This window comes from Pipistrellus hanaki, assembly GCF_964339955.1.
Source record: "Pipistrellus hanaki genome assembly, chromosome: 5".
NCBI lineage: Eukaryota > Metazoa > Chordata > Mammalia > Chiroptera > Vespertilionidae > Pipistrellus > Pipistrellus hanaki.
The window spans coordinates 92,350,273-92,357,496 of record NC_140507.1 but is presented as its reverse complement, the minus strand read 5'-3'; positions in this window follow the sequence as shown (position 1 = coordinate 92,357,496).

Below are 7,224 nucleotides of genomic sequence, written 5' to 3'. Positions count from 1 at the left end.
AGTGTTGTCTGTGCTTTCATCGATAGCAAGTGAAAAAGCGAGATAACTGCATGCCTGTTCGGCCAGCTGTGATGATAGATTTCCTGAGAGTTCTTGAACTCTATCTGCAATGGTGTTTCTTGACAAACTGACATTTTGAAAACTCTGTATCTGGTCTGGGCATACTTGCTCACACACTTTTAGCATGCATTGCTTCAAAAAGGCACCCTCTGAAAAACACCTTGAAGTACGGGCAATTTCTTCAGCCACTATAAAGCTTGCTTTCACTGCAGCATCATTTTTCGCTGTAGCCTTTGTAAACATTTGCTGCTGTGATTGTAGTTTGCCTTTTAGTTCTTTAACAATTTTTTGCTTTTCTTCCAAAGTATATTTGCCATACTTAACATTATGTTTGGTGTCAAAATGACGACGTATATTGTACTCTTTCATCACCGACACTGTCTCATAACACAATATACACACTGGTTTGCCCTCTCTAAGCACAAACATGTATTCATTTTCCCATTTGTCATTAAATTGTCTGCCTTCACCGTCAACTTTTCTTTTCCTGGACATTTTGGGATCAATATTGGCAGTAAAAGATGTAGTTTATTGGAAATCTGCGTTAGAAGGAAAAAGTTGAAAACTGCACAGGGATAGCTTGATTTGGCAGATGGAGTGGAGAAAAAAAAAGTCAGTCAATAAATGCCTGGCTGGGTACAGATAGTAGATTCTGTTGCGATTTTTATGCCTGCACTTTATGCCAGGAACTGGCAGCTTCTGCTGTGCATTTTTTATGCCCGCACACTCACTCTCTCCTCTGCTCTGCCACCCGCACAACCACATCGGATGCCGGACTATAGGTCACGCCTCCTGAATCTCGCGTGACTTGTTATCTATGTGCATGCGTAATAGATAGCAAGTATGGCGGCCGGCGAGGCGACCGGCGAGATCACAAGCCTCCTATGTCACCGCGCATCATTGTGATGGAACGCAGCGGAGTGCAGTGATGACAGCGCGGTGCGGGCCACATTGCAAGGCCTGGCGGGCCGGATTTGGCCCGCGGGCCTTGTGTTTGACATGTGTGCCCTAAAGGATGGAGCTCAGGAAGGAAGCAGCCATTAACCCAGTGAGCCCCGTTGTGCCTGAGGCCACTGTGCAACCTCAGTATCAGTGACAGAGGAGTGCAGTGATCAGGTGCCAGTCACCTGGCTGCAGCCCGCATTGACAGCCCCTCCGGACGGCCGAGCAGGGGCACATGGCCGTCTAGCACCTGTAGGACACACAGCCCCAGGGACTCGCAGAACTGTCTGCTGTTTGGTGGGTGGCCTGTGCAGGTGCTGGGCTCTGGGTGACCAGGTTGGATAGGTGACCTGTTACGGGCAGGCAGCTGGTGCCTGCATCCTGGGCTTACGCGTGCACTGAGATGTCCTAGGACAGCACACGGGCTGCGTGGTGAGCGCAGGTGACAGAGACAGGTCCCTGGGGCTGGGAGTCAGCTTGGGCCAGCGTGCAGGGTCAGCTGATTAAACGTAAATGGACACTAACCCCAGGGCAGTGTCAGGGGAGAAGGTGGGAGGGACGTGCTAGCATGTGGCTAGCACAGGCTGTGGGTTTGCTGGGGCAGTGCATGGAAATCTCCCGAGGGAGGGAAGGCGGGACAAGAACAGATAGGACCCACACCGGGCAGGGGCAGGTTGTTCTCGGAGCAACCAGGAGCCCTTTGACAGGTGAAGGACCTGAAGGACTCAGGCTGCAGAAAGATGGCAACGGTGTGGAGGGGCTGTTTGGAAATGTTATCCTGGCTTTTCATTGCCTTCCCTGGGGTCCTCCAGGCTCCCCACCCCCACCCCCCACTGGCAGAGGGGAGGCTGCCGAAGCAAGATTGCAAAGGTAGCAGCAGAGTCATTCTGCAGGCCCCAAACAGTCCTGGGGGGATGTGGGAGGGACCCCACCTGCCAGTGCCTACAAGTCAGGGCATCTCCATCCAAGGCCTCACGAGACACAGAAAGGTTTATATCCAGAAGCAACGAAGGCTGGAATAGCAGGGGCTCTCGGTGGACCGTGGAGAATCCACCGTGACAGCTTCTTCACTGGGTCCTTAGGCAGGTTCCCTGGCGCCCTCAGCCTCACAGTGAGGCCTTTGAAGGAATTCAGGGGCTGCATAAAGGCCTCTCCTCACGTCATGGCACACCCGTGGAGATGGAATACAGTCGTGCCACACTCACAAGTAGATGACTTAATCTTTCTCTTGTTTTTTTATATCTATCTATTATCTATCTATTTTTAATTCTCACCTGAGGATATGCTTATTGATTTTTTTTTAGAGAGATGGGGAGAGAGGGAAACATCGATGTGAGAGAGACACATCAATTGTACATGCTCTGACCAGGGATCAAACCCACAACCTAGGTGTGTGCCCTGGCCTGGAATCGAACACATGACCTTCTGGTGCATGGGACAAGTCTCCAACCAACTGAACTATACCAGACAGATCTTAATCTCTTTCTTCTGCCAAGGAAAGGTGGCAAAAGAAACGGGCAGTTAGAGCAGCTTAAGATAAACTTGTGAGCACAGAGCCAGGCTGGGGTGCTCAGTGGTTGAGTGTTGACCTATGAACCAGGAAGGCACAGTTTGATTCCCACTCAGGGCACATGCATGGGTTGTGGAGCTGAATCCTCATTGTGAAGCATGTAGGGGGCAGCCAATCAATGATTCTCTCTCATCATTGATGTTTCCATCTCTCCCTGTCCATTCCTCTCTGCAATCAATAAAATTATATTAGAAAGAAAAACACTAGTGAGCACAGAGGTGGGCTTGAAAGAAAGGAGAGCCACCTCTGCTCCTGAGTTTGAAAATAAAATGTCTTCCCTCATCTTCAGACCCCTCCAGGGATTTTGTCACCTCTATCGCGGTGCTCATCCTAGCTTTTCCTACTTTCTTTCTTTTTATTCTTGGCTCCGAATTGTCACCAGAAAAGCACATGCAGCTGGCACTTCCACCCTCACGTTTCGCCTGTGGCACCTTACCCACCTCTTCTCTCTGCCAATCCATGCTCTTTCCCCAAGATCCTGCTCAAAATTCCTCTTCCCTTGTCATGGGTGAACTTCACCCCCCCCCCCCCCCCCCCCCCGTGGGACACCTCTTCTCTTCTATCGCCCAATACAGTAGGAACTTGCCTAAATGTCTCATGGGAACTGTCTTCCTGTGACTGTGCTGCTCTTTCCATCTTCAATCCTGGCTCCTGGAGTTCAGGAACCAAGTCTCCCTGGCCCTTGGCGCATTCTCACAGGCACCAGCAGAAATCCCTCCTCTCGAAGAGTGCCGGCGCCATGGGTTGACACATACAAGAGGAGAGCGCCAGGAAGGGAGATGGGCTGTTGTTCTGCACGTTCAGGAGCAGAAGACACTGATTTGCTAATTTTGCAACTTTTCCCCGCACCAAAGTGTGGGCCTCTGACCCTGCCTCTTCACACACCTTCCTTTGTTCTCCAAGGAAGTCAGACTGAAAGTCCTTGCTGTCAGCTGGCAAGGCACCACCATGGTGCCTTTGCCACATGGGCAGTGAATGCACGCCGCATTGTGAGAGAGGGAAGCTCACTGACGTCTCTGGGTCCTGAGGAACGTAAGGGGAGAGGAAGCTGCACACACCCTCCCACTGCCCAGCCAGCATGAGCTCTCCAAGGTCAACAGGCACTTCCCACCTCGCAGGAACTCCTTCGCATCCTCTCTAACTTACACAAGAGGCTGGCTCAGGAACTCAGGCTCATGCCTTTTGCCCTGTGAATAAGGCGCCACCAGCTGAACGCAGGCCCGGTGAGCACAGGAATCCTGTCCAGTTGGAGGGGGCATAGATGGCTTTGGTGGGGGCACCTTGATGACGCTTTTGCAAAGAGCCAACCCAAGCTCAGGATCTGCCAGAGACTGAGTTATATAACTGTTGGAAGCCGCACATTGTCCTCACTAGCAGAGAGGTGTGGACAAGGAACCCGGAAGGCTGGTCAACCTTGAAGCTTTGCAAGGCAATAGCCAGCCACCCACTGTTTAGTTGAGACAATGGCAGCTAAAGCAACTTCCAGCTTTTAGTTTTATGGAAATCCTTGCTGATTGGCTATTACTGGAATTGCCCATAGTCTTAATAAAAGGGATAGCAAGGGCAGAGTGGGGTGGAGTCCTTCCCCTTGAGATGGGCTCCCGCCTGGCCCCCAATATTTCCAAATTAATATTTTCTAGTCTCTTTCATTTGTGTACAGCCTCCTCCAGAGCCCAAATCCTGAAACCTGAACCTGAACTTGGGACATGGGGGTGGGGGCGCCAGACACTCGCAACTGGCAGCCCAACATGGGGCACTCACACATAATGAGATTATAATGGGGAGGAAATTATGAGGTAATTTCTGAAAGATAGTGTTTTACACCCAAGGGCATCAAACCTCCCGCAGCACAGGGCAGCTGCCCTGGGTCAGCCAACACCTCTCCTGGCTCTTTTGACTAACAAATAGCACCTGCTTGTTCTGTTAGGGTGAAGCCATTTTAAGAAAAAGTATTTTGGGAACGAAGATGGCTGTGTAGGTAAACACACCTAATCTGCTGCCATGCACAACAATTTCAAAAATACAACTAAAAAACAAAACATCTATCACCCCAAACCCAAGGGAAAGCTGGCTGAAAGGAAGCCCTACAACTAGACTGAAAGATAAAGAGGAGAATTCAGGGCATAAGCACTGAAAAAACTGAGGTGGGGGGGCGAGGACGCGATATGGGCTGGCGGCAGATCCCAGCTGGCTGAGGGCGTTGCTTTCTTCAACCCGAAGACAGACAATCTCCAAATCTCTCTGAAATCAAGTTTCCAGGGAGGGGCTAGCCTGTCTGCCAACGGGTCAAAAAGTGAGGGTGACTTGCTTGCAGAGATGCGCAAAAGAATATTTGTTTGCTGTGCATGGGCACGAGATGCAGGGATGTGGTTGGACAGGCAACTATCGCTGTTGGCCACACCCCAGCCTAGTGATGCCCTGAGACTCCGCCCTGAAACTCTGCTTGGCACAATCTACAAACACACCCAAGCTCCAAGCTGCGGCTTTTGCATATGAAACTCTCTGTTGCAGTTTAACCTAACAAACTTGCAACCTGGTGCTGAGGGCTCCAAGGAGGAGAGGACTGTGGTTCTCGCTGTAGCTCCTGCGGGGTGGCCTCAGACAGTAGCTGAACTGCACCCCATTGGAGATCCAGAAGCCAGTGTTCCTAGTGATCAGTTTCAACTCCTCACACCCATAAGTGACACATTCGGGAGACGGACTCAGTGAGCACCAAAGCCCCACTGAAATAAGGCGCGTATTCAGCGGAGCAGTTCTTCCTTTAAAGACACAGCAGGTCCTCACAGCCAATTGGCCTGGAGGTCAAATTCCTCCCAGTGTACCAACAGCAATCAAGGCTTAATTACACCAAGACTTTGCACTCAGCCCACAAAGGGATATACTAAAAGCGACCACCTTGGGTGATTGGGGAAGCTGAGCTACTGGCCCCTATAGGTCACCGACCACACAAAGCTACTCTATCAACACAAGGAGGCAGCTAAAATGAGGAGATATAGAAGCATGTCATGAATGGGAAAGATGGAGGAAAGTAAACTACTGGATGACACAGAGTTCAGAATCACATTTATAAGATTACTCAAGAATCTTCTGAAAACCTTTGAGAAATTTGATGAGACCTCCAAGAAGCTTTGTGAGACCTTCAAGGACCTTAATGAGAAAAAAAAAAAGAAAAAAAAGGAAAAGGACCAGCCAGAAATTAAGCACACACAGTCTGAAATAAAGGATATACAGAAACTCAACTATAGATCAATATGCCCCAAGAATCAAACCAAAGATCTGGAATATAAGGAAGCAAAAATCACCCAACCAGAGAGACAAAAAGAAAGAAGAATCCAAAAGTGTGAGGATAGTGCAAGGAGCCTCTGTGACGGCTTAAAGCAGGGGTCTTCAAACTATGGCCCGAGGGCCCATGGGCCTGCAGAGGAGTCTGATCCGGCCCGCCAGGTTTTTTGGGCAGTGAGCGCAGCCGAGGTGTTACAGTAGGAATTAGTAGTTCATATAGTCCGGCCCTCCAACTCTCTGAGGGACCGTGATCTGGCCTCCACTTTAAAAAGTTTGAGGACCCCTGGCTTAAAGCATACCAACTTCCGAATTTTGCCAGAAGAAGAGAGAGAGCAGGATATTGAAGGCCTATTGGAAGAAATAATGACAGAAAACTCCCTACCAGGTGAAAGAAATAGACCTACAAGTTCAGGAAGTGCACAGAACCCCAAACAAAAGGAATCCAAAAAGTACCACACCAAGACACATCATAATTAAAATGCCAAGGGCAAAAGACAAAGAGAAAATCTTACAAGCAGCAAGAGAAAAACAGCTAGTTACCTACAAGGAAGTACCCATACGACTATCAGCTGATTTCTCAACAGAAACTATGAAGGCCATAAGGGAGTGGCAAGAAATATTCAAAATGATGAACAACAAGAACCTACAACCAAGATTACTCTACCCAGTAAAGCTATCATTCAGAATTGAAGGTCAGATAAAGAGCTTCACAGATAAGAAAAAGTTAAAGGAGTTCATTAACACCAAATAAGGATTACATGAAATGTTGAAGGGTATTCTTTAAGAAGAGGAAGAAGAAGAAAAAGGCAAAGGTAAAAATTATGAACAACAAAAAGACATCAAATACATACCTACCAGCTAGTGAATCTAAAAATCAAGTGAATAAAAAATCTGAAGAACAAAATGGACTGGTGAAAATAATAGAGTCAGGGACATAGAAAGGAAGTAGACTGACAATTCTCAGGGGAAGGGAGTCTGAGGGGTGTGGGAAGAGATTGGACAAAAATCTTACACCTATGGATGAAGACAGTGGCAGGGTAAGGGCATGGGGTGGGGTTGGGAATCAGGTGGAGGGGAACTATGGGGTGGGGGAAGAGGAACAACTTCAATAATCTGAACAATAAAGATTTATTATTAATATATATATATATATATATATATATATATATATATATATATATATATTTAAACAAGGATTCCTTATTTATTTGAGTGGACATTTTAAAAATATGTATTTTTATTGATTTCAGAGAGGAAGGGAGACAGAGAGAGAGAAACATCAGTGATGAGGGAGAATCATTGATTGGCTGCCTCCTACAAAGCCCCTACTGGGGATTGAGCCCGCAACCTGGGCATGTGCCCTTGGCCGG